This window comes from Quercus robur, chromosome 5 (assembly GCF_932294415.1).
Source record: "Quercus robur chromosome 5, dhQueRobu3.1, whole genome shotgun sequence".
Classification (NCBI taxonomy): Eukaryota; Viridiplantae; Streptophyta; class Magnoliopsida; order Fagales; family Fagaceae; genus Quercus; species Quercus robur.
Window position 1 is genome coordinate 8,190,269 of NC_065538.1, and position 27,963 is coordinate 8,218,231.

General features: G+C 38.1%; 1 protein-coding gene and 3 long non-coding RNA genes across 7 annotated transcripts in view; 1 reads left to right on the forward strand and 3 right to left on the reverse strand.

Annotated features, from left to right (window-relative positions):
• LOC126725013 (aminopeptidase M1-like) overlaps nucleotides 1-27,963 on the forward strand; it is a 104,223-nt gene that overhangs the window by 67,911 nt on the left and 8,349 nt on the right. The window lies entirely within an intron of this gene.
• Nucleotides 151-2,166, reverse strand: LOC126725017 (uncharacterized). The gene is made up of 4 exons (XR_007655249.1): nucleotides 2,084-2,166; nucleotides 1,610-1,749; nucleotides 1,145-1,505; nucleotides 151-929 (listed from the first exon to the last, which is right to left on the reverse strand). It is a non-coding gene; the product is annotated as an uncharacterized LOC126725017 (long non-coding RNA).
• LOC126725016 (uncharacterized) lies at nucleotides 2,245-3,180 on the reverse strand. 2 transcript variants are annotated; one of them, XR_007655247.1, is made up of 3 exons: nucleotides 3,016-3,180; nucleotides 2,447-2,543; nucleotides 2,245-2,368 (listed from the first exon to the last, which is right to left on the reverse strand). It is a non-coding gene; the product is annotated as an uncharacterized LOC126725016 (long non-coding RNA). The 2 variants fall into 2 exon arrangements; XR_007655248.1 differs by lacking the exon at nucleotides 3,016-3,180 and adding an exon at nucleotides 2,655-2,964.
• Nucleotides 5,669-27,931, reverse strand: LOC126725018 (uncharacterized). The gene is made up of 4 exons (XR_007655250.1): nucleotides 27,843-27,931; nucleotides 25,618-25,691; nucleotides 7,542-7,659; nucleotides 5,669-5,775 (listed from the first exon to the last, which is right to left on the reverse strand). It is a non-coding gene; the product is annotated as an uncharacterized LOC126725018 (long non-coding RNA).

The window sequence follows — 27,963 nt, forward strand, 5'->3', positions numbered from 1 at the left end:
TCCAAGCTACAGAAGCACTCTGTAACAACATATTGATTCATATTTATTTGTACATTCAGGCTAAAAATCTAGTTCAGCACAATGTGTTCAAATAAATTAGAAATCTATTTTGATAAGACATAATAGAAAAATATAGAAGCAGTTGTCTTAATCTATGATCAATATATAGCAGGAGCTTTAACATAAATATACACTCACATATCAGAAGCTTGTGTTTGAACCAAAAGAAAATACTTAAAAAGCACTAATACAGTCATAGTAACTTAACAGTAGATTCTGTTTACATTCAGTTTACTCTTCTAAAGAAACATACGTACATTCAATAAGGTAGTTCTAAAGAAACATATGTACATTCAGTAAGGTAGTTCTAAAGAAACATAATTACATTCAGTAAGGTAGTATATACATTAGAGTTCAGATTTTTTTTTTCTTTGATGCATTTTGTTTAGTACCCTTTTGACGTTTTTGAAGCATTTGCAGTGGCATTCTTTTATGACCAGTTCTTCCATCTTCAGTAGTTATAGGAGCAGTTAATTCAGGTCGTTCAATAGATGTTTCTCCTATTTCTATTTTTTGACCGGCTATGTACTTGTCCTTCTTTGGTTTTCTTACAATTTCCTCCACTATGTCCTGCAATAATTTGCATTCTTACATATCAGTTAAATATGTATCGTAAATTATGTGTAGACTAATGTTTGAATCATATAGTAACCAAGGTGAAGTAAGTATGCTTCAATTACCTGACGTTCCTCAACTTTACGTGAGTCATTTTGCTTATGTGAAATTTCTATCTCCAAAATCTTCGAAACCATGTAATTTTCTTTTCCATACTTCAAGTTATATTCATCAAGATGCAGTTGGAACAAATATTCGTTGCCAATGATTTTTTGAATCTCTTTCAGTAAAATATTCTCATCTAATTTCAAGATCTGTATGAATAAAGTATCATACAGTTAGCAAAATTTGTATATATACATGCATCATGTCTTGTGCAATTATTTTTTATTTTATTTAAAAAAACAGAAAATGGTGTGTGAATTTATGTGTGTTTGTGTGTGTGCATATATAACATTAGTAAGAAAGTATTAAAACTTCAATTTCCAAATAATAAAGATATAGGGCTGACATTTATATATGAAATTACCTCTTCTTGCATCTCTGCAAGTTCTTTTGTAGTTTTCGATATAATTTTCTCAGCTCCTTTGTCAAACAATATGAATGTGGTTGACCTGGTCTCGTCTTGTACTTGGACTTGCATTCTATAGCTATTTTAGATACAAAGTTGTTAGTAGAATATTATATATATTTTGTGTTTATGTCTACAAATCAATTTTTTTTTTTCATTACCTTGGGACTGCAAACTTTGGTTCATTTTTACAACGTTCACACCATAAAACTCCTTTGACTTATTTCACTTGTGTTTTGCATATAAGACATGCAACATAATACCATCCATATTTGTTGTTGATATTAATGATTTTGGCATTGCATGTTACCATCAAGTCCTATAATACAAAGTTTAGTAAGTTTATAAAATTATTTCTTATTATAAAATACATAAACAGTTACTAATTACGATAAATTCATAATATAAGAGTATAGTTGTTACCTTTGTCTCTGAGTTCCATTCCAAGCTCTTTATTTCAGCAACTGTTTTTTTTATTTTGTGACGCAAGTTCTTCATCTTGTACTTTAGGTAGTCTCTTTGGCAGTATTTCTTTAACGTTTACGTCTATTGTGGTGTTCAATCTATGCATCAACATTAACATTAGTTTATTATTAATTCACATATAGGAGTATCTAACCAAAAATTAGGTATAACTCATTAAAACAATAACAGAACAGTTTCTACATATTTAATTGCTGATACCTAGTATTGCATTCTAAACTCTTTTGCCTCATCATTTTCTATATGTATAAATCTAAACAAACTGAAATAAACATATTTTTCTTAAAGATACCTGCTGGTCTCTCTTTTTTAACTTCTATAGCATATGTTTTATGCAATTTTAAGCTATCTATCATTTAAGAAGTATCTCAAACTAGGTACACTTTCTAAAAGAAAAAGTGTAATAGTAGTTACTTGTTTCTAATTTCTGCAACTTCTAGAATGTCTAAATTAACATACAGTTTTGTTGCAAAAGTTGATGATAATTGATAGTCACCAACAAAAAATTGTAAAAATTTTTAAGCATTATAGATACATAAGTATTATGTATTTGATAAATGATTCAATCAATTGTTACCTCTAAAAGTTTTCACAATAGTTGAAGTAACTATTACAATAAATGGCCCTTTATTTGTTTTGTAGAAATCATCTATTTGTTGTGCAGTATTTCCCCACAAAGTTGTTTGAATTGATTTGTTCCTGAAGTTGTTTATATGAAAGTTTGAGTTATTTGAAAATTATAACATATGAGTTTTAAAAAATGTATATATATCTTACTCTTCTAACAATAGTTGAATGTTTCTTATCTTTGTTGGACGCCCTCTTGTTTTGATCTCCTCAATGGCTCCAATGTAGTCTAATATGCCAATCACATCTGGAAAGAACACATTTAAAAAAAATATAATAGTCAGTATTAAATTATGAATTGCATTCTTTTTTAGTTCTGTAAAAGTAGATGCTTGGCTTGTAAAACAATTAAAATTACCAGTCAAGTAAGTATTGTCATAACAACGGGAAGCTATTGTTCCATAATCAGCAAATTCAAATTGGGATTGAGGTATTGAATGATCAAATCCGCTGAATTTTGAGATTGAAGTTGCTAAATTGAAGAGTATTTTGAATTTGTTATGTACTGGACGATAGTTTCCTTTATTTTCTTCAACTAAAAAATTTGTAATTGTATATATGCTCCCTTCAATTAGTTGTGGACAATAAGTTTGAGGAAGATTCTTTCTAATGCTTGCATGTATCATTGTTTCCTATGACCATTTCAAATGAATTATTCGTCAGTCAATAAAATAATATTAGTAAAATTTATTCTAATTTGAAATCAATTATGAATTTACCTCTTTGTCAACCAATATCATATTGAGGCTGATCAAATCATGGTTGTTTGCTATATTAATTGCATCCCACATTCGTAAAACTCTAACTTTTACTTTTGAGTTAATCTTTGTCGCTTGATATCTGTTTCAATGTTGTGTACTCCATATTCATTAGAATTTGTATTATCTGCACAATTTAAACATCAGTAAAATTTATATATAATTATGGAATAAAATCTATCATTTGCAACATAAGTGACAATCAAACTTATATTATTGACAGTTTCAAATTAAAGAACAGTATGTATTACGTCTGTATGTACTATTCAATATTTCTTTATGTACAATATTAACATGGCAGGTTCAACAATAAAAACAATGTTAACATTCTGTGACCATTTATTTGATCACTGGAAAAAAGGGAAATAAATTAATTGGGACATAATAATTATACATGTCAATTTAATTCAAAATAAAGTTTTAATTGAATCAAAATAAAGATGACATAAATAGGAAAAAAATCAGGCCATTCCAATCTTTCAGTTTGATTTACGTAACTGAAAAAGATAAATGATAAAATGAAAAAATAAATGGAAAATTAGAGAAAAAGATAGCCAAAACTAATACTTATTGAGTAATGCAGCAAAACAGAATTTAATATGCAGTAATTAATTTTAGGGAAACCATAATTTTAGTTTAAGGAAAACCATCAACAAATTTATACTCTTCAGTATTCGACAAAAGACAAAGACAATCGGAAAAGATAAGTGAAAACTTAACAAAAATCTCCTAAATGGAAAAAAAAAAATTTTAAAAATAAAAAAGGAGAAAATTAGAACTCATATGTTTTTCAATAGAGATAAAAGAAGAACCCTAGAAAATTAAATTCAGTAGAGAGGAAATGAAGCCTTCTGAATAGTTTGCTGTTGACTGTTGTAGTGAAGGAATGGTGGTTGAAACAATTGGGTGAGAGATTCTCTATTTGTGTTTGTGTGTTTTGCCGAATAAGTGTACTGCTTGAAGATTTTAAAAAGTTATCGCACCACTTGAATGGGTGATTCATCAATTTTGGGCTTGATCAGCTTATTTCGACGGGCCCAATTTTGGATCTCATCCGAGGCTTATTTTACTTCAGTAAGAGAAACTATCATACAATCAATGATTTTTTTTCCCATGACTGAGGCCGGGCTTGGGATTGTCTTTTATTGTATATGATTTTCCCACATAACTCCATAGGCCTCGTGGTTATTAGATGAAATGGATTGGGCTTTTCTAGCTTAAGGTATGGGCCTACCCACATAACTCTATAGGTCTCATGTTTATTAGATGAAATGGTTTGGGCTTTTTTAGCTTTAGGTATGGGCCTACCCACATGGGAAATTGGGAATTGTTATAAACCCACAATAAGAATTTATTTGGAGCTTTAATTCTGAGATTTTTGTGTATTTGGCAATTGTCTGATTTGTGAATATGTAATGGCCTTATTGAAGATAATTTTTGTGATTTTTAATTTTAAAAAATATGGTGTCTGATTATATGAAACGACAAATTTCTATTGTTATATGGGATGATACATCATCAATAATTGTTACATTGTTCTACCATGTGTGATGGGAGTAATTCATAGACTAAAATGACAGCATCCAAAAATTGTGTTTCTTTTTGACATTCCCTAACAGGACCCGTTTTGTGATTGACGGACTAATCTAATGCTAGAAGTCCACTGAAGTTGTTTGAGACTCATTCTATGTCTAAGTCTAACACTTCGATTCCTTTTTCTTTTTCTTTTTTTTTTTAAAACTTTTCTGCCCTTCTGTTTATTTCTTTAAGGGCTAGCATTAAACTGAAGCCGTGTAGCAGTGAAGGTCAAAACAATAAGGGAAGCACCAATTGAACATAATCTTAATCATTCTATTTAGTATCATTGTTTGTAAAAGGGCATGAATGTGGTAATGTTCATGAAAGGATTATTCTACAAAACGTAATCATCATTCTAGTAGCTAATTTTTTGCCCAAAATATGGAGTTTGGACCATCCATTCAACACTATTATTTTAATCTTTTGAAATGTTCTTTAACCATAATTAGCTGACCCTGATAATTATGTAGATAGAGTGGAATATTAAAATTAGTACCTGAATCAAACCAAAGAAACAAAAAGCAAGCATGTAAGAAAGAAAGAAAAAATTCAGGCTATAAAACTGTACACTATACAGATGGTACAAATTACCATTGTTCAAATACATTTTAAAAATAATATAAAAAATCTTCCACGCCATTAATACAGCCAGCAAATGTGACCATGTTGCTAATTCAGCACATCGACACTCAAATTCAACAAAACAAAGTATTCAACAGTATGAAAAATTGAGGCTAACAATTAAATAGATACTAATATAAGATACTCAAACTTTACAGTTTCAGATTTCAAAGTTCTACAATTTCAATCACTCTTCAAAAACAGCAGATTAGGTAGAATGTAAAATAGGAACTGGCAACTAAATAGAATTTTGTAGTTGCTATTTTCTCTTCTGATCTTACCGTGCTAGCTGCTGCATCATTTCGAATAGTGATAACACTTTCTCTTTCTTAGCGCTCCACCCCCCTTTGAATAGTAAGCAGTAAGTCATTGGTTCAAATCCAATAATAGGTAAAACCAGCTGAAACCCTTTTTATTGTTAGCATGACAGCAAGTACGGACTGGCATCAAGGAGTCAACTGAATGACCAAAGCATTGGTAAGTCCTTTGTTGTACTGGGGATCCCTAAGTAAAGAATACCCACTGCACCACAACCATACACATCCCACAAAATTTAGTTCAGAATATGATCAGTAGGATGCAAACGAGAAAAAAAAAAAAAAAAAAAAAAAAAAGTGTAATAGTCATGTGATCATAAAAACAAACCCCTCATTTTAATTAGTCAGCAACTTTCAGATTCTAAAAGGCCAAAAAACTACACTACAAATCATATTATAAACAAAACAAAAACTCTCCCCTTTTCCAATCAAATTTAAGAAATTGTGGTTGCTAATATTTGGTTTTTGAAGTTCCAAGTTAAAAAAAATCAAACCTCTGACATTGCTAGAGCTCATAAACCAACCTCAACGTTAAAGTATTGCAAATGTAGTTTGACTTCCTAAGATGAGTCTTTGAACTTTGACTTTCTCTTATTTGACACATGAGACATGTCCATGAGTCAACGTAGTTCTTTATGTTTTGTGACTAAAGAAATCTGCTGTATTTTAAAAATATTAAACTCATCATGTATAGAGTTGTTCTGTCTACAGTAAGAAGCCTTCCTGACTTTTGCTCTCTACTTTATATTGAATCGTTCTTTCCCATGTCTACATATCACCCTCAATCTCATTCCTAGAAGGTATGGAGATGCCATTTGAGCTAAAGCTCAACATCAAGTTTTGCTTGCTTTCTGCAAATCTGCTCTCAAAACATTGTGGCATTGATACTCATAAAACCTATATGTGGGGTATCAACTCTAACAAATCAAATCCTTCTCTGCTGTAATTCCTTTGTGCTATTGGCCAGATTCAATGATTTTATGTTTTCTAATGAATAAAGTTAGCTTAAATAGACCTTTAATCACTTATTTTTCCCTTTTGGGGATCATGATTACATGCCTCATTTTTTGTCAATATGGTGTTTGTCGTGTCAAAGTTCTTTTACTTTAATTCTATTTTAACTTCTATAGTACATTGCCAGTGTACTTGGAGTGGCTTTGGTTCCTTCCTAACATGATGAAATACTGCTATGGCCTCTGGGTACTATTGAGTAGTAGGGTGGTGAATATTGATACTATATATAGACATATAACTTTTTCCTTGTAGATACATATGATCTCATGTCACTATACTTGGTTGATTTTGTGAATTACAGTTCTCTCAGGTATGGATTTTGCTTTAATGTTATTGATCTATGCAATTTTATACATTCTGAAATTCAACTTACAATACACCACATGAAGGATTGCCTAATGTTTAGCAAATTACTTCCTTAAAATACTAATGGATGAAATGATGAAACTCCATTAACTCATTCTATAACTCACTGGTAGAGACTTTTTAAATAAGAAATCAATCAAACATATAGATCATGATAGCATATTTCAATATCATAATTACTAAATCAAACGGTACCAAAATATTTTGACCAACCAATCCAAAAAAATTAAAAAATCAATATAAATACTGTCAGGTTCAAACAGTAATATAATAATTGGTAAGAAGTAAATCACAGCTACAACAGCTGAGGCAAACACTTTATCATTTTTCTCTGACTCTAAGATTTTCACAAAAATAGTAATTTCCTTCTTACTACTAAATCTAAAATATCTTGCACATCATCAGTATATGTTATATGAGAAAGATAGAGTAAAATTGGTGTATACACAAATTATAGTTTCATGTGAAGTGTATATATCAATACTAAGATCATCAATAACTCCCCATAGCAGATATGGAAAATGTTTTTTAGATTTCTGTATCCTTTTTTTTTTAATGTTATTTTCTGTTAAAAAAAAAAATTTAACTTACCTATTAGTCAACCGAAATCATAGCAATGTTGATCAGATCATAGTTGTTTGCTATGTTAACTACATCCCATATTCACTGATATTTGCTTCAAAGTTTTGTACTTCATTGCGATATAAATCTGAAATATTTGCACAATTTAAACATTAGTAAAGTTTATATATAACAATGGAGTAAAATCTACTATTTACAATAAAAGTGACAATCTAGTTTACATTATCAACAACTGCAAAATAATTTTAATAAATAATATGTGTTACCTTTTGGTAGATCATTAAATATTTCTTTATATACAATATTTTTTGTATGAAAGTGATCGCCATTATCATTTTTTGCAATAAGTATTCTAAGACCATTTCTGCTTGTAACTCTGGAGACGGCAACATATAACTGTCCATGACTGAAAACTGGTCTCTCTAAATAAAGTCCAACAGATTTCAAAAATTGTCCCTGGCTCTTATTAATTGTCATAGCAAAGCAAATAGATACTGGAAACTGTCTTCTTTTTAGTACAAAAGGCCATTTAGATTCAGAAGGGGAAAGAACTATTCTTGGAATAAATACTTTATCTCCAACATGAGATCCTGATATTATTTGGGCTTCCAAAACCCATTTTGATAACTGAGTGACTAAAAGCCTGATACCATTACAAAGTCCAGCACTTTGGTTTAAATTTCGAAGTAGCATTATTGGCAATCCCACTTTCAACCTAAGTTTATGGTTTGGAATACCGGGATACTTCATTGAATTGAGAAGCTTTGTTGGATACATCATATCTTGATCTAGAATGTTGGTTGAAGCTTTACATATTGAATCTGCACTGAGATATGTCTTTTCATCAACATTAATAAGGTCAATCATGTAATCATTTATGTCTTCAACTACTTCATTTGTTGGAGCTAAAATTGTCCTTTCTTCTAAGTACTTTGAATTGTTGAATTTAGCTTGGAAGTCAGGATAAGTAGCATTCACGATATCGTTGAAAGGATGACTACCAGGTTGAATTAGTAAGTCATGTGGTATTTCAATCAATGCTTCACTTTCACTATCATTAAGTCCATCATCACCAATTTTCAATATCCATTCAGCAAATTCTCTTGCACCAATATCACCTGGATCTTATGTCAGCCTCATATTTTTGGTCAAAATGAAAACTCTACAATTGTTCCATAATGAAGACTTGGTAATTGATGCTTCAACTATTTGTTCTCTTTGTCCTTTTGCTATAACCGGTAAAATTTGTCTAAAATCACCACCAAGAACAACTGTTTTTCCTCCAAAAGGTTTGTCTGCACTATTGCTGGCAGTAAAATGTAAAATATCTCTTAGTGAACGATCAACAGCTTCAAAACAGTTTCGGTGTGTCATAGGAGCTTCATCCCAAATTATAAGACTTGCTTTTGTCATAAGTTCTGCAATTTGAGAACCTTGTTTAATTCCGCAAGTTGAACTGTCTGTTACAATTATTGGTATTTGAAATCTCGAATGAGCCGTTCTCCCTCCTGGCAATAATAATGCAGCAATTCCAAATGATGCAACTGCAATGACAATCTTTCCTTCTGAACGCAGTTGGCAGATAATGGTTTTCCAAAGATAAGTCTTCCTAGTTCCTCCATGTCCATATACAAAAAAGAAGTCACCTTTATTTCTCAAAACAAAATCAATTACTGCATCATATATATTCCTTTGATCAGAATTAAGACCATTAAAAAGTTAAATATGTTCCACTGCCAAAGAATCTCTATCATAATCCAATTCTTCTTGTAATATTCTATTATTACATTGTCTCATGAGCAATGTGTTTGGATATGGCATTGTTTCAAATTCTTGCACAGATCTTCCACTTCTTATCAGAATTTGTTCTATATCACTAAGTGCATAATTCTGCAATTGGAAGTCATCAAGATGTAAATTGTCATAGTGTAAAACTACTCTCTGACGATGAAGAATGTCCTCGGATAATAACCGCCAATTCGAAATCCATAATTTATAAGGATCAGAAACTTCACAAAAAATCAACATTGTGACAAAAAGCTCACGAAGTTGTTTTCCTGAAGCCCAATGTGACGCATGATTTAAAGCTTCATGCCACTCTTTATCATCATCAAGCAAACCAAGCGCATAACATGCTGATTTGAAATCTGAATATACTACATTATTTATAGTTCTTATTTCTTTAAAGGATCGAGCTCCTTTAACAACATTTAATAACATCCGTAAATAAAAACGCTCTCCACTTGCAGGATGAGCATAGTATATACGCCTTATACATCTTCCAGACTTCCTCAATCTCTATTCCTTGTCTTTTTTATGCCAAACCCATTTTGTTGGAAACTCAGAATAAGTTAATTCTCTTGCTTCTTCATACAACTCATTTGCTTTCATCCACTCTGTAAATTTAGTTTTTCTGATATCTGGTCTATTAATAACATTATCTAAATACTCAGTATCTTTAAAAACAACTGGCTGTTGATTTTCGATATGGAAACTAAGTCTTTGAACAGCAGGTTGTCGATAGTGGATTTCAAATTCAAATATCTTCCAACATGCCTCTATGGTAGACACATATCTACAATTTAAGTATGCTTTAACTTCATCCATGTCTGTCATATTTTGCATTCCAGTAGAAGCATCAACATGTAAATTTTCTTCAAGAATCAAAGTTGCACGATCAGGTCCCTTCGTAATATACTTGAATAAGTATTTGATAGGCCTTGAACGATTACACCACTCGACATTTATGTGAGCTTGAAATTTCACCAATAAATCAATATTGTGAGGAACTATATATCGATTATCGAGTTTGACTCCATTTCTTTCAATATATATTCCATTATTCCTTCTTCTATATATTGGGAAACCATCATTATCAACTGTGGTTTGTGAACAAAATTTTTTAGGAAAGTGTTTCACACATTTGTTCTCAATCATACAACTTGCCCTTGAATTTACAGATCCGCAAGGACCATGGACCATGTATTGTTTGACAGCACCATAAGCTAGTGGTTCCTTTTTCAAATCTAGAATTTCTGCTGAGATTATCTTGTCAATTTCTGTTGCTGTAGGATGTTTGTCATCATTATGTAGAAAAAGCAATATGTGTGCATGAGGTAGGCCTCTCTTTTGATATTCAACGGTATAGACAACTGGTACCAAAACAACAAGTTAAATATATTAATATAGAGTAATTATAAACACCAAAAGGAATAAGAAATCACTCTTCCAAAGTGTTGACCATGCTTTAAATCATTTAAAAGTTGATCAAGTTTTATCTTAAACAATTATGCAGAAAATTCAAACACCAGGAAAACAATTTTCTTTGTTTCTAAAACCCAATCAATATATTATACAATCATACAAATCAAACAGTGGAAGCAAACACCACAACACTACAGTTTTAAATCAAAGTCACACTAAGTCGTTGGAATCGCACAGGATAAGACCCAGCAATCAAAAATTCAACACACTAAGAAGAATGATTTATAAAGTAATTAAATTCAACATAACAATCATCCACACCACAGCACGAAAGACGCAGTAAAAAGGGAAAAAAAATCATGCAAAAGAATAGAGCACAAAAGAAGCTTGGATTTAGAGATACCTCAACTGAATCGTTTAGCTGCTATCAGTATTTATATATTGTAAGGAGAGGAAGACAGGAAGGAAGGAAAACAGAGAGGTTGTCGTTAGAAGGGAGAGAGGCTGGCGATGATTAAATGTGAAACCGTAGGAAATCGTAGAACAGAGAAGGTGGGGAAGGGGAAAGAACTAAAACGTGGGAGACAGTACAGGAAATTAAAACCGTGTGCAACAAAAGGAAAGGAAAAACAAAAAGTTGCAACCGTGAAAGCATAGGGTTTGAAAAGGCTTTGGGTTTGGGCTTTATGTGATATTAAATTTTTAAGAAGTGGGCTTTATGGTGAAGATAGGGATAATTACACTTTGCCCACCTGTGGTTTGCCTCTAATTCTATGTGCCTACCCGTGGTTTCAATTTTGACACTTTACCCACCTGTGATTTCCTCCGTTAGTAATCTGTAACCCACCTCTGTTAAAATTAAGGGTAAATAGGTATTTTTGTACAAGTTTTATGTCTCTCTCCTCCCAAAACAAAAAAATAGCACAAAAATGCAAGAGAAAGAAGATCAAAAAGTGGTATTTGTTTCTCTTTCCCTTCACACAAATCTTGAACATGATGAACATACCCAAAAAAAAAAAAAAAAAAACCCAGATCAACCTATCACTGACTTAATGAAACATCTTCAAAAAATCATTAAGCTGTAAGATTAGCATGTCACAACTCTTTAAAATTGACACATCAGATTTTTATTTTATTTTAGTTTGGTCATCTGGGGTTTTTTTTTTAAATAAATAAAAAACTTAGATGTGAACCCTTTTTAAACTTGGAGGCGCTTTCGATTAAGGAGGTCTTTCGCCGGAGTGGTGGAGCTGTATGGTCTAGGTAGCGCTTGAGTAGCACAATGAAGGAGCTTACGTTTCAGATCTGAAACCCAATCCCTTTCCTATAGCCAACTAGTTTTAGACCTCTTGAAGGAAGGCTGTGGTCTGTGCAACAAAATTATGGGTTAATGAACAAAAGTGCAAACCTTTTGAATTTTGTTACCATGGATATAATGTTAAACCAAACGAAAAGCTTAGGAAATTTCGTTGTCTTCCCACACGACATCTAAAATTAATCTCTCCATTTTAAAGGTATGGGCTCCACTCACCCTAAAACGCATCACCAATTATTCTCACCCGCAACATCATTTTTCTTTCAAAGCAATAATCTCAGAAAACCCACCAACTTTGCTTCTCCGTTGCATCCTGAAGAACAGCTTGGATTGTGGAAACTGTGTTCTTCAATTTTTCAAGCTCGTCTCGGACACCCTAGAGCAATCCAATCTCTTGGAAAATCTGGGATCCCAAATTTTTGATGATTTTCTGTGCAGCGCCATAAAGGATTGCTTCGGCCATGGCTTCGTAGTGGGTGAAAAGAACGCTAGAAGAGCAAGAGAAAAGCCAGATCTGGGAGGGTTTGGAGTGGTCGGCCATGGCTGGGTTTGGCTTTGGAGTGGTCGGCCATGGCTGGGTTTGGCTTTGGAGTGGTCGGCCATGGCTGGGTTTGTTGTGGTGTGGTCGGCCATGGATGGCTGGGTTTGGCTTTGGAGTGGTCGGCCATGGCTGGGTTTGTTGTGGTCGGTCATTTGATTTTTTTTTTCTTTGAACAAATTAGTAATGGTGAAAGAGAGACAACAAGGCAAATATATATTTGTGGAGGTTGATTTGGGTTTGATTTTTCTGGGTCTATGTTCTTCATGTTGTAAATTGTGTTATGTTTTGATTTTAATAAATTTCTTAGTACAGGCACAAAAAATAAGTATGAGGAAGAAGATGAAGAACTCTCTTTCTCTCATGGTTTTGCTTCATTTGATTTGTATTAGTTTGTTCTTCTCTCATGGTTTTGCTTCATTTGATTTGTATTAGTTTTCTGGGTTTATGTTCTTCATGTTTGTGTATGTTCTTCATGTTTGTGAATAATGAGAAACCAATACTATATTTTAATCTTGTTTTTTTTTTTTTCTTTTTTTTTTTTCTTGTTTTGGGAGGAGAGAGACATAAAACGGGTGTAAAAATACCTATTTACCCTTAATTTTAACAGAGGTGGGTTACGGATTACTAACGGAGGAAATCATAGGTGGGTAAAGTGTCAAAATTGAAACCACGGGTAGGCACATAGAATTAGAGGCAAACCACAGGTGGGTAAAGTGTAATTATCCCTAAATTTTTAAGAAGTGGGCTTTATGGTGAAGATAGGGATGAAAATTATTTTATAATTATCTGTATTTAAAATTGATAAAAATTATTTTAAAATTGTAGGATAAATTTAGAAAAGATGATAGAAATGACATGACTACTGATGTGGCTCAATGTGAGAGTAGCAACATTAAATGCTACGTCTTAGCTTTTAGTAATATATTGATTGATAAATACTCTTGCAACCACATCAGGTCAGTCTTCAATTTTTTGCCCAGGTTTCCTAGATAGGAAAAGCTCAATTTCTGGCCATTTTGCATTGCATGTGAATGTAATGAACAAATCTGGGTAGCCAGCCCATCTACAAATCACCATTGCATCTTGGTAATTTTCGATCATATACCTTGGACCTCCTGTGAAACTTGAAGGTTAAACAAATCTTTTTCCAGCAGATATAGGGGTGGTATCACCTCTCATAACCACATCCTTCAATCCATTATACAGTTCAATCCTCAACTTTTCTTGATTATTTTTCACCCACATAAGTCTTATTGCCTCAATACTTGTATAGGCATCTACATCAAATTGCTGAAATAATCAGCCACCAGATATTAATGTATGTCCCTCACCATCCCGCTCTTGCAATCTAAATGCATAATACTCTCTCATAGTAATGGAGTCATTTGTGTCAGATCTGGTCTCATCTATATTTCTGTACAATATGCCAAGCCTGAAGCCATCCTCACCATATGGAAATAAGAGGATATTGCAATGCCATGTACGATGGATGCAACTCATTGATCCTATGTAACCCTCCTTCTTTTAATTCCACAATAATATCACGAAATGCATTATCAACACCAATATCTCCAACAATAATTGCAGCAATTTCAGAACATGTAGGAAGATTGTACTCTCTTCCATTTGTAGTTCGTGAGCCAATAAGATGTAATCTTAAATGATGAATATCACGTTCTATGAAACAATCTCTAGACATACGAAATATCTTCACCAAATTGTTTGACTCATCAAACATTTGGACCAATGCATCAACAATAGATGGATCAAGGTCTTTATTAACTGTACTGCTACTAAAGGCATTCATTCTATGTTGGACTTCATTTTCAGTATCATAGAAATATAACTGTGCAAATTGTGGGTCCTCACCATTATTAGGAAGAAGTGTTCCAATCCTATGATGGGTTTGACCATTAAGTTTGAAAATGTATGGGCCTCTACCATCGTTAACTCTATTATCCACCTTGCCACCCATAGATGTCATTGCAAACATTGCGTTATAACTCCTTATTTGAGTTCTAAATGTTTTAGATCGTTGTCCTCCAAGAGTATCTAATAACTCATTAAGAAGAGGAGGTGTTTTTCTAAGCAAAGGCAACTTCACCTTACCCTCCATACAGCACAAAGAAAACGTTGGAATTCTAGGCCTTTTAGATTTTACACTCCTTTCTTCATACCATAACACAGCACCACAATGCTTACATACATAAGAAGGTGGGCCAAAATTCCAAGGTTCAATAGCATTACCGGGTGAATGTAATGAACAATTTTCATGATTGACTACCATTTTTTTTTTTTTCCAGCAATGACTATTTTCCTGTATTTTCTAGCTTCAGCAACTTCATTTTGTAAAGTATTTTGTATTTCATACTGTTTTCTTTTGGATCGCTTTTCAAACATGTCTGTCTTTTCTATCGTTCTAAACTTGCATATTCCATTTTCTCTTTTACTATTATAAGATGGAAAAACAAAAGTAAAATTAGCATCTATTTTAAAAGTGAAAGAGTACATATTTAATAATCTCCTCAAAGCTACTTTTGTTCAATTTTTTTTTTTTTTTAATCAAGCATCAACAAATTATAAAGAGATACAAATCTAAATAAAACCAACAAAGGGGAATTTGGGCTTAGCATCTGTTTTAAGAGTCAAATGATAAAAAGATACTAATCTAAATAAAAGCAACAATGGGGAAATTTGGCAATACTAACTGAAGATGATAAAATATTGGGCATGATGGGCTTACCTTAATGGGCCTGACGGATTGGGTCTCTTGGGCCTGCGTAGGTATGGTCCCAGCTTTGAAGGCCCATCACTACTGACGCAGCAAGGGCCCATGATCCGGTAATGAGAATCCTTGCTCACCACGTTTGGAAGAATTGTGAATAGAGTCCCACATTGAAAAGATGTGGGAACCAAAAAGGGAAAGTCAACCCCTTATCACTATAAAAGGCGTAATACCCACAGAAATCGAGGTATGCTTTTATGAACCCTCTCTAACGCACTAAGTAAAAACAGAGGAATTCTAACTTGACCGTCGGAGAGTCTTTGGCCGGCACCACACCGGTGCTCTCTGAAGGATTCTTTAGTTTGTTTCGTCGTGCAGGTTCAATTCGAGTCGCGAGTACGGTGTGACCCATTGGTGACGGTTTTCGACGTCATCAGTTGGCGCCGTCTGTGGGAAGAACGACCGGGTACGGTAACATTTCCTAGATAAAGGAGTTACATGGTACTCACGCGCTCGATGGCAACCACAAATGACGTCCAAGAAGAAGCTCCTACGACTGCCCTTGAGAGACAGGTCAAGACGCTCGCCGCAGCTGTGGAGCGCCTCACCAAACAAAACCACGACCTGACGGAACAGCTGAATCAAAAGAGTGCAGCCGTGAATAGCCAAGGAGAAGATCAAGAAGGGAACAGCGAGGAAAGGAGAAATAATGACGGACCACAGGAGAGTAACGCCCCGAGCAAACAAGTGCGACGGGACGCTAGCATCCCCTCAGTGACGGACACAGCTCCACAACCCATCATCGCAGAGATGCAGGCGATGAAGGAACAGATGGAAGTCCTGATGAACGCTCTCAAGGGGCGAGTGTCCAGCGATCTTGACGACCTTGTCAACCGGACTGACTCGCCATTTACGGCGTCCGTCAACTCCTTCCCCCTGCCGAGTAAGTTCCGCATGCCGAGCATGGACAGTTATGACGGAGTCAAGGACCCCCTCGATCACCTAGAGACCTTCAAGACCCTGATGCACCTCCAGGGAGTGGCGGACGCAATTATGTGTAGGGCATTCCCTACAACCCTGAAGGGCGCGGCAAGGATTTGGTTCAGCCGGCTGACACCAAACTCCATCGGCACCTTCAGGGAGCTGAGCGCTCAGTTCACTACACACTTCATTGGAGGACATCGGTACAAGAAATCCACGGCTTGTCTGATGAACATCAAGCAGAGAGAGGAGGAGACGTTACGGGCCTACATATCACGCTTCAATAAAGAAGCGCTCACGATCGACGAAGCCGACGACAAGATATTGGTGGCAGCATTCACGAACGGGCTGAAGGGGGGTAAGTTTTTGTTCTCCCTATACAAAAACGACCCAAAGACCATGTCAGAGGTGCTTTACAGGGCCACCAAGTACATGAACGCTGAAGACGCATTGTTAGCCCGAGAAGACAGACCCAAGAAAAGGGACAGACAAGAGGACCCCCGACAGGACCAGGGGCGAAAGAGAGGACGGATGGGAGATCGAAGGGAGGAGAGACGCCCAAAACCAATGGGCGGAAGGTTCACAAGTTTCACTCCGTTGACCGCCTCAATAGACCAAGTCCTAATGCAGATTAAGGACGAAGGATCCTTGACGTTTCCGGGAAAGCTGAAGAGTGATCCCAACAAAAGGTCCAGAGACAAATACTGCCGCTTCCACCGTGACCATGGTCACGACACGGCCGACTGCTATGATTTGAAGCAACAAATCGAAACCCTTATCCGACAAGGGAAATTGAAGAAGTTCGTCAGTAAGGAGAGAACGGATCAACCCCCACAAGAACAACACCCCCGCCGAGAGAACGAGCGACCAAGGCCCCCATTGGGGGACATAAGGATGATAATTGGAGGAACAGGTGCGGCCGGATCGTCAAAAAAGGCTCGCAAAACATATCTTCGAATGGTACAGAATGTCCAATTAGCAGGCACAGTGCCAAAGATGGCAAGAAGGGAAGGCCCTATTGTCGGGTTCTCGGAAGAGGATGCAAGGCGCCTACACCATCCACACGACGATGCCCTCGTCGTCACCTTGCAGGCAGACGATTACAACATCCACCGAGTGTTGGTCGACAACGGTAGTTCGGCCGACATCTTGTATTATCCGGCGTTCCAACAAATGAGGATTGATAGGGAGCTGCTGATACCAACAAACGCCCCGCTCGTTGGCTTCGGAGGGAGTAGAATCTTCCCTTTGGGCGCAGTCACATTATCGGTGACGGTAGGAGATTACCCGCAACAAATCACCAAGAACGTAACATTCTTGGTGGTCGATTGCTCGTCAGCCTACAATGCTATTATTGGGCGACCCACGCTCAACTCGTGGAAGGCGGCAACATCAACTTACCACCTGATGATCAAGTTCCCAACAGAGTATGGGGTAGGAGAGCTACGCGGAAGTCAAATCGCCGCACGAGAATGCTACGTAGCTATGATGGAGGTGGAAGACCAGATCCAGGCTTTGAACATAGAAGAGCACCGAACGATGACAGAACCTACAGAGAAGCTAGAGGAGATAACTCTCGACGGTTCCAATCCAGACCGAACCACCAGGATCGGAACGCTTGTAAAACCCGCAATCCGTCAAGAGCTCGTGGCTTTCTTGAGAAGCAATAAGGATGTGTTCGCCTGGAGCCACGACGATATGCCAGGAATCGATCCCTCGGTCATGGTACATAAGTTGAACGTGTTGCCCTCGTTTCCACCCGTCCGACAAAAGAAGAGAGTATTCGCCCCGGAACGAGACCAAGCAATAGCGGAAGAGGTCCGCAAACTCCAAGATGCAAGCTTCATCAGGGAAGTCTACTACCCCGATTGGCTGGCGAATGTGGTAATGGTGAAGAAAACGAGTGGCAAATGGCGGATGTGCGTGGACTTCACCGATCTTAACAAAGCATGCCCCAAAGATAGCTATCCCCTTCCAAGGGTCGACATCCTAGTGGACTCGACGGCTCAACACCAATTGCTAAGCTTCATGGATGCTTTCTCGGGTTATAACCAGATCCGCATGCACGAGGACGACCAGGAGAAGACTTCGTTTGTAACCAGTCAAGGTCTCTTCTGTTACAAAGTAATGCCATTCGGTCTGAAGAATGCAGGGGCAACATACCAGAGACTAATGAACAAGATGTTCGCACAGCAAATCGGGAGGAACGTCCAAGTTTATGTCGACGACATGCTGGTGAAGAGCCGGAGGGAAGAAGACCATTTGGAAGATCTCAAGGAAACATTCGGCACACTCCGATCCTACAACATGAAGCTCAATCCAGGAAAGTGCGCGTTTGGTGTAACGGCAGGAAAATTCCTAGGATTCATGGTATCTCAAAGGGGGATTGAAGCTAACCCGGACAAAATCCGAGCCATAATGGAGATGGCCCCCCCGAGAAACGTGAAGGAAGTACAGAGCCTTAACAGCAAGGTAGCGGCATTGAATAGATTCGTGTCGAGAGCGACGGACAAATGTTTACCTTTCTTCCGAACATTGAAAAAGTCATTCGAGTGGACGGACGAGTGTCAACGAGCATTCGAGGAGTTAAAAACCTATCTATCTTCACCACCTCTACTGAGCCCCTCGCAACCAGGTGAAGAGCTCTTCCTCTATTTGGCCGTTTCCACTGTGGCCGTCAGCGCGGCCTTAATCAGAGAGGAGGACAGGGCACAGAAGCCCGTGTACTACGCCAGCCGGGCGCTCCGCGGTGCCGAGGAAAGATACCAACCTATGGAGAAACTCGCTTTTGCGTTGGTCACGGCGGCTCGCAAGCTCAAGCCCTACTTTCAAGCCCATACCGTGAACGTAATGACCGACAAGCCCTTGCGAAGGGCACTAAGTAATCCTGAGGCCGCAGGTCGACTGACACTGTGGGCAATAGAATTGAGTGAGTTTGACATCAAATACCGTCCACGTGTGGCCATTAAAGGACAAGCTGTAGCCGACTTCATAGCAGAGTTTACGCATGACGCGGACAAGGGGGCAGAAGAACCCCCCCAGTGGAACATCTACACCGACGGATCATCCAATAAGCGAGTTGGAGGAGCCGGCATAATATTGCTGTCACCTGAAGGAGACGAGATTGAATCTATGGTCCGTCTCGACTTCCCCATTACCAACAACGAAGCAGAATACGAAGCGGTAGCAGCAGGACTCGACCTAGTCAAAGCCGCCGGAGCTGAAAGTGTGGTCGTACATTGCGACTCTCAAGTCGTGACCAATCAAGTAAACGGAGATTATGAGTGCAAAGGGGAAAGGTTGAAGAGATATCTTGATCAAGTGAGGGCTAGAGTCGACGGGCTAAAAGCAATATTCGTCCAGATCCCCAGGGGAGACAATGAGCCCGCTGATCGGCTAGCCAAAGCCGCTTCAGCAGAACATATGATAACACCGGGTAATGTGCTTTCCTTTGTTCAAATCTTTCCGCTAATAGACCCCGACAACATGCAGGAGATACGCTCCGAAAGAAACTGGACCACGCAGATAACTTCATACCTAAAGGACGGGATATTGCCTGAAGAGAAGGAGGCAGCGAGAAAGTTAAAAGTCCGAGCGGCAAGGTTCGTCTTGATAAAAGACGTTCTTTACAAGAGAGGTTTCTCCCGTCCTTACCTAAGATGTCTCGGGGTTGAAGAGGCAGACTACGTGATGAGGGAAGTACACGAAGGAATATGCGGGAATCATTCTGGATCGCGGTCGTTGGTGCACAAACTGCTACGAGCTGGGTATTACTGGCCGACCATGCAAAAGGATGTTGAGTCCTACGTTAAAAGATGCGACAAATGCCAGAGGTTCAGCAATTTTATCGGACAGCCAGCTGTAGAGCTAACCCCCATAACGGCTCCATGGCCGTTCGCTCAGTGGGGACTGGACATCATGGGACCTTTCCCAACGGCGATAAGGCAGTTAAAGTTCTTGGTAGTGGGTATTGACTACTTCACGAAATGGGTAGAAGCAGAAGCCTTGGCCACCATTACAGAAAAGAACATTAGAAGTTTTGTCTGGCGGAACATAGTATGTAGGTTTGGTATTCCTAGAGTCCTTGTCTCAGATAACGGGAGGCAGTTCGATAACGGCCCCTTCCGTGATTTCTGCACACAGCTAGGAATAAAAAACCACTACTCATCACCCGCCCATCCTCAGGCTAACGGTCAGGTTGAGGTCACAAACCGATCCCTGCTAAAGATTATCAAGACTCGGCTCGAGGGGGCAAAGGGCATATGGCCAGAAGAATTGCCAAGCATACTGTGGGCGTATAGGACAACGGCGAGGACTCCGACAGGAGAGACACCGTTTCGACTAACCTACGGGAGCGAGGCAGTCATCCCAGCGGAAGTTGGGCTCACAAGCTACAGGGTTCACAACCACGACGAGGGAAGGAATGACGAATCCATGAGGCTACAACTGGACCTTATAGATGAGGTCAGGTCGGCAGCAGAACAGAGGATCGCTAGATACCAGGATCGCATGTCCAGACATTTCAACTCCCGGGTCCGACAAAGAAGCTTCCAAGTTGGAGACCTCGTACTCAGGAGGGTCATGGGTACAACTAGAGACCCTACATAGGGAAAACTCGGCCCCAACTGGGAAGGACCCTACAGAATTATGTCGTGGAAAAGGAAAGGGACATACCACCTGGAGACAATAGACGGAGAAAAGCTACCACATCCGTGGAATGCCGAGCACTTGAGGAAATACTACCAGTGATAGAGACACGACGGCGCAGTTTTTCTTTTAAGACTTTTTGGCATTATTAACTTTTATTGGCACTGCTTAACTATTTTTGCTACAATATTGTCGTGCCTTTTTTTTTAAGCCCAAGGGGGCAGGCACTTTTCCTTTACGCATTTTTATAATCAGATGCAATTTTGATCTTCTACTCGAATGTCTGTCATTGCAATTGTCTACAAAGTTAACGGAAACAATAGAAGTCCACAAGATGGACGGATTATCCTACAGGGACGATCACCCTAAGTCCATAAGGTGGACGGATCATCCTACCGGGATAATAACCTTAAGTCCACAAGATGGACGGATACAATATGTACTCCACAAAGTGGACGGATCATCCTACAGGGATGATAACCTTAAGTCCACAAGAGGGACGGATACAATATGAAGTCCACAAAGTGGACGGATCATCCTACCGGGATGATAGCCTTAAGTCCACAAGATGGACGGATACAACATGAAGTCCACAAAGTGGACGGATCATCCTACAGGGATGATAACCTTAAGTCCCCAAGAGGGACGGATACAATATGAAGTCCACAAAGTGGACGGATCATCCTACCGGGATGATAGCCTTAAGTCCACAAGATGGACGGATACAACATGAAGTCCACAAAGTGGACGGATCATCCTACAGGGATGATAACCTTAAGTCCCCAAGAGGGACGGATACAATATGAAGTCCACAAAGTGGACGGATAATCCTACAGGGCTGATAACCTTAAGTCCACAAGATGGACGGATGCAATATGAAGTCCACAGGATGGACGGACGAAAAATCTGAGCCCACATAGTGGACGGATCACTAAGGTGATGAAATATAGGTCCGCAAAGTGGACGGATCACTACGGTGATGAAACGTAAGTCCACAAAGTGGACGGATAACTAAGGCGATTAAATATAAGTCCACAAAGTGGACGGATCACTAAGTTGATAAAACATACACTATGGACGGATCACCAAGGTGATTACACAAGTCCACAGTGAACGGATCACTAAGTTGAACATAATTCCACACAGTGGACGGACTATCCCACAGGGATAATAAAAGAGCATGTACGCAAAGTGGACGGACCACTAACAACGTTAATTTTTATAAGTCCGTTCAAAAGTGTCATACAACACCACAGAATGAACGGATCCTCAATTGTAAGTGCTCAATAAAAAAATAATAAGTCCTCAGTACGGACGGACAAACAAAATATTCTCACACAAGCCCTTCCTCAGGAAAGAGGACGGACCTTTAGACATAATACCAAACAATTGTGAAAAGCATATCTGAACATTAAGCAAAAAGCCCCCAAAGGCAAATGTTTAATACAGTTAAAAAGGACGAATTGTCTTAAAAAATGAATAAAAAAGAAGGACGGATTGTTCACAAAATAAAGTACATATGCATCAATCTTTCTTTTCTTCAGTAACAGGGACATCCTTCGACGGGGCGGACTCTCCGTCTCCTTGAGCAGCACCGTCGCCAAAAAGGTCCTCCGTATTTTCTGAGGCGACGGGGAGGGCAGAAGTCTGGGCTTGGTCTTCAAGTTTGACCATCGTCAAATCCAGCTCTGGATAAGCCTTCTTGACTTGACGGAGAGAGTCATCGAAGCCTTGAAGGAAGGAGTCCGACAGCTCGCCCAAACAGGTCTCCGAGCATCGATACTCCTCGACGGCTGCCTCTTTCGCCTGACGGATCTCAACTTTGAGTTGTTTGATCTCCGCCTCTTTATTCTCTATGGCCGTCAGCGCAGTGGCCGTCTTCTCCTCCAGCTCCTTCCTCACTTTCTCAGAAAGCTCCAGCTTCCTCTCCATCTTGGACCTCCATTGATGGAGTTGTCCGAGCTCTTCCTCCGTCTGCTCCGCCTTTGCGCGAATCCTGTCCAAGGCACTCTCACGGTTGAGACACCGGTCCAGTAGACCCTTCATCATGACCAAGGACTGCGAGTAGAAAAGAGACCGTCACATAATGTAAATAAGAAAAAGTGAAGTATAAAAACTTATTTGACATAACCAACCTGAGCGACGGCAAAGAGGCCCGTCTCTCCCATGGCCTCCGTCGAATGGTTTCCCAGATCTTCGTAGTCTTCTGCCGTGATGATGGACGACAGCTTCTCCAATGCATACTTGGAGTCGTCACGGAGAAGGGAAGGTGGTCTCTCTTGCTTACCCTCTGGGGCCGTCATCAGTCCTTTACCCGTCCCCTTCTTAGCTGGAGTGACGGTCTTGATTCCCTCAGCCATTAAACCAACCACAGGTTCAAGTGAGACCTTTGGTTGCTTAAATGGACGGTCAGATTTTGATGTTGGTTTCCTCTTAGGTGCTGAAGCCGACACCTTAGGAACCACCTCGCCGGATTCCCTCTTCTTGACGGCTTGGGATTTGATTAAGGCTCTCCTTTTCGCGTCCTCCATCTCTGCAAATAATGACGGGTGATATTAAAACTACGTAAGGGCTGCAAAGTAAGGTTGACGGGCTTACGTTTATGAACTCGTTCGTCGTATCTGATTGCCTCTTGGGTGGGCTCAGGACCGTCACAGTACCAATGTATGGTCCTTGGGTTCACCAACTTAGCCCAAGTCCTTTCCTCCGGCGTAGTTTTCCTGCAAATCTTTTCAAGGAAACTAAACTCCTCAAGGCTTACTTGTGGGCGCCGTCTACCTGCAGAGAAAGGTGATCAAGACATACACCTAAAAATGGACGGATATGAATAGCAAAAAAAAAAAAAAAACTAAGACGGATGCATACGTGTCTGATTTATAACGGCCCAAGTTGTGTCGACGGGCATGTACTCCGTCTCCCCTGGATGGTTCATCCATCTGTCACCTTCCAGGAAGAAGTACCGACTCTTCCAGTCTCTATTTGAGTCTGGGGTCTCAAAAATCACCTTCAACAAGGAGCTCCGACTAGCAAAACTGTACATCCCCCTTGATCCAGAAATCTCGTCTGGACGGTAACAGTGAAGAAATTCACGGACCGTCAACTTCCTTTCCCCGTTTGACATTGCACCGTAAAGACCCTCCAGGCGTTAGGGGATATCTGGGTGACGGACAACCCTAGATACTGTAAGAGTTCCCTATGAAGCGTAGATAGCGGGAATCGAAGTCCAGCCTTCAACGCCTGCTCGTACACTCCGACACCGTCTACCCCTTCGTAGTAACACTTCTCCGACACGTAAGGTAGACGGATGGAAACATAGTCAGGGATTTGAAAGTTGGCTCTGAAGGTGCTGAAGTGTCTCTCTCTGATGACGGATGTAAACCTATGCACCGTCCACTCTGGTAACATAATGAACTGCCTTAGTCCATCAGCACCTACGACGGACTCCAGTGCTCGATCCCCGTCGTCGTCGGAACCATCTACTTCGACTATCTCCACATCCTCATTTGTTGAGGATGAAGAGGAGGCAGACGGACTCCTACTTTCGCCGGGGCTCTCTTGGTCTTTATGACCGGACGGGTATACATCCTCGTATTCCGTCCCATCACGAACCACCGACTGGTTACTTGACGCACTAGACATTTCCTACAATTGACAATAAAACCTAAGACCGACGGGTTTGAAAGTGTTGACGGGTATGGAAAGCCTAACATCAATGCATGGACGAAAATGTAACTTGACTATAGTAAATTAGAAGCACTTACCGAACTTAGCAGAGGATAGGTGACGGTTGGTGTAATCAGCAAGTATTCGTCCCCGACGGATTGCACAGATAAGGTTGACGGCTTTGCTCTGACAGGGTTGACGGCTTCGCTCTGACAAGTGTTTTCTGAGTGAAAATTGAAAAATGAAAGAGTGAGGCGCCTTATATATATAGGAAGTGCACGGAAGACGAAGCGACGCTTCGATCCTATACAACGACCATTCAGAGAGTGACACGTGGCATGCCTAATAAATGCTGACATCCTGTCAGTACGTACCAACAGATTTGTACCCGCCATGTATCCGTCAACTGGATGATTCTTCCTTTGACGGGTTGATCCAGCTAGGACCGTCGTTCTATTTTGCATGAATCCGTCATATCCATATGAAAGGACCGTCACCCCACTGATCCTTTGACCTTAAAGGTGACGGATCATTGGGGTGAAGGGGGCAACTGAAGATGATAAAATATTGGGCATGATGGGCTTACCTTAATGGGCCTGACGGATTGGGTCTCTTGGGCCTGCGTAGGTATGGTCCCAGCTTTGAAGGCCCATCACTACTGACGCAGCAAGGGCCCATGATCCGGTAATGAGAATCCTTGCTCACCACGTTTGGAAGAATTGTGAATAGAGTCCCACATTGAAAAGATGTGGGAACCAAAAAGGGAAAGTCAACCCCTTATCACTATAAAAGGCGTAATACCCACAGAAATCGAGGTATGCTTTTATGAACCCTCTCTAACGCACTAAGTAAAAACAGAGGAATTCTAACTTGACCGTCGGAGAGTCTTTGGCCGGCACCACACCGGTGCTCTCTGAAGGATTCTTTAGTTTGTTTCGTCGTGCAGGTTCAATTCGAGTCGCGAGTACGGTGTGACCCATTGGTGACGGTTTTCGACGTCATCACTAACCTCTTTATTTAATTCAGCAGTTCTTCTTGAATAGTAAAAAAAAGGTCTTAAAATCCAAAACAGAGATGATAAACCTACAATAGCACGTGAGAATGTAAATGCCATTGAAAACACAAAACATGGCAGGTTTATTTGTATTAAACAGCAAAAAACTATCAGTTTACTGAAATAATTAAAAATAAAGTAATTAATACTAAGAATGAGACATACACAATTAAAACAAATGACTATACAAAATAAGTAAAGCTAACAACAACAACAATTACAAATTTAAAAACACTGCCAATAAACTAAACCTAATAGCCTGAGCAGTACAAAAAATAAAAGATACCAAGTCTAATACAACAATTTTGAAATAAACATCAGGAAGGAAAATTTTAAAAATAATAGTAAGCATTCCAGTAAATCAAAACAATAAATCAGAAGAGAAACAATAGTAAAATAAAATACTAAGAAGAAAAATACAAAGGCAAGAATAGAAGTGAGTGTGCTAAATATGTTTAAAATCATGAAATTTGGTGTAAAGATAGAATTAATTCAGATGTATTCTTTGAAACTTGAAATCTGAATTAAAATTCAAAAATCAAATTTTAATGCTAAGATAAGAAGCTAGTATGGGGTAATTCTTATGGATTACGTCATAAACAACCATCCAAACCCACAAAATGTTCATCCAACAGGTACAAACTATCAGTCGTGATAGAACATGATAGAATTACAATGACAATACCAACTTCAATGAAATACTTCAATTTAGATTACTTTATCAAAACTGAAACAAAATTGTATCATAATTATATGATTTTGAAATTATGTAGACACAAATAAAACTAAAGCCCCACTTCAAAAACCGAAAAAAGCTTTTTAATTCCTCAAAGCTTTTCTAATCAATCTAATGAATTACAAAAGTCAAGCCAAAAACAGAAGTTAGCATCTTGCTATATTTTAATATTTTTCGTCACACTTATAATGGTAATTGAAAGTCTATAAATGCATACTTTTGGATGAGCACATCAACCAAAAAAGCTTTGTTTTCACACCAACAAAGAAAATGTCTTTATAACAAAAGAAGTGTAAGACTGTTTTCTGCAAAACACTAATTACAAATGCAGGTATCAATTATACAAAAAGGTTTTAAAAAATAAAATTTATAACAATTTTTTTTTTCAAAAGTATACTACGATTAGAATCCCTAAATATAATAATATATTTAAAAAAATAGTTGAAGAAACAGATTAAAGAACCAAATAGATATGAAGAATGTAACTGCAGGTAAATTGTACCTTCACATAAACCATGTATGTTACTTAAAGAATCAGTCTCATAAATATGGTCATTAACAAACTCTTCAAAGTAAACAAAAAATAACATTGACCAAATATTCAAAATCCCACACTCTCAACCCCCCTTACAAATAACAGAACAGCTAATAGAGAAAACCAAAAAACCCAAAAATTATAATTTAATTATTAAGTTTAAAAGATAACCAACCATTAAAAGTTAGGTAGGTTTCAAAATTTTAGAAACTGTATTACAAAAAGTTACTATTGTGAAACCTACAGTTGGTACACTCCTCCATGGATCTCAATTTAAAAATACATTTGAGCAGTTCATTGAGTTGCAAAGCTAAATTTTCAATAAAAACACGAAAACTAACACCAAATGGTGGGTGCATTCACATATGATTAATTTTGCGAATTATAAAAATCAACAGCTACTATACATGAAACACTTTATGCTAAGGACCACAAACTAAATATTCAAAACTGGCTTGAAATTGTAATTAGCAGTTATACAACCCTTAAGATTACAAAGTAAAATATCTCAAAAATAAACCAACAAATACATAAATAAGTAAACAAAACATAAAAGCAGTTCCTACTTTCTAATAAATCAAAAAATGAAAATAAATATCAATAGAGGTATATTTCAATAGAGAAATAAAAATAAAATTAAATATCAAAAAAGGAAAACAACAAAGACGATTGTATATTCCAAGCATTCAGTTTTTTAAAAATACAATCTAAACAGAAATCTACCAAACTAAAACTAAATTTAATCAATACAACAATTGAACAAAACAGGATTCAAGAAATTGCAAAAATAAATGAGAAATTAGGGGAAAAGGAGGAAAAAATGCATACCTTCGACCATACCCATTTTTCCCTGGAAACCCTAGAAACGGCAAATGAATAGAAAACAAAAAAAGAGGGAAAAATGTCTACCTTTTGAATTGTTTGTTGTTAAAGAGCAGAGACGGGATAGTTTCTAAATCGTCTGTTGCAGAGAACGAACAGAGGTTTCCACTGTTGCAGAGGTTTTGCTTTTCGTCTATTTATACTACAA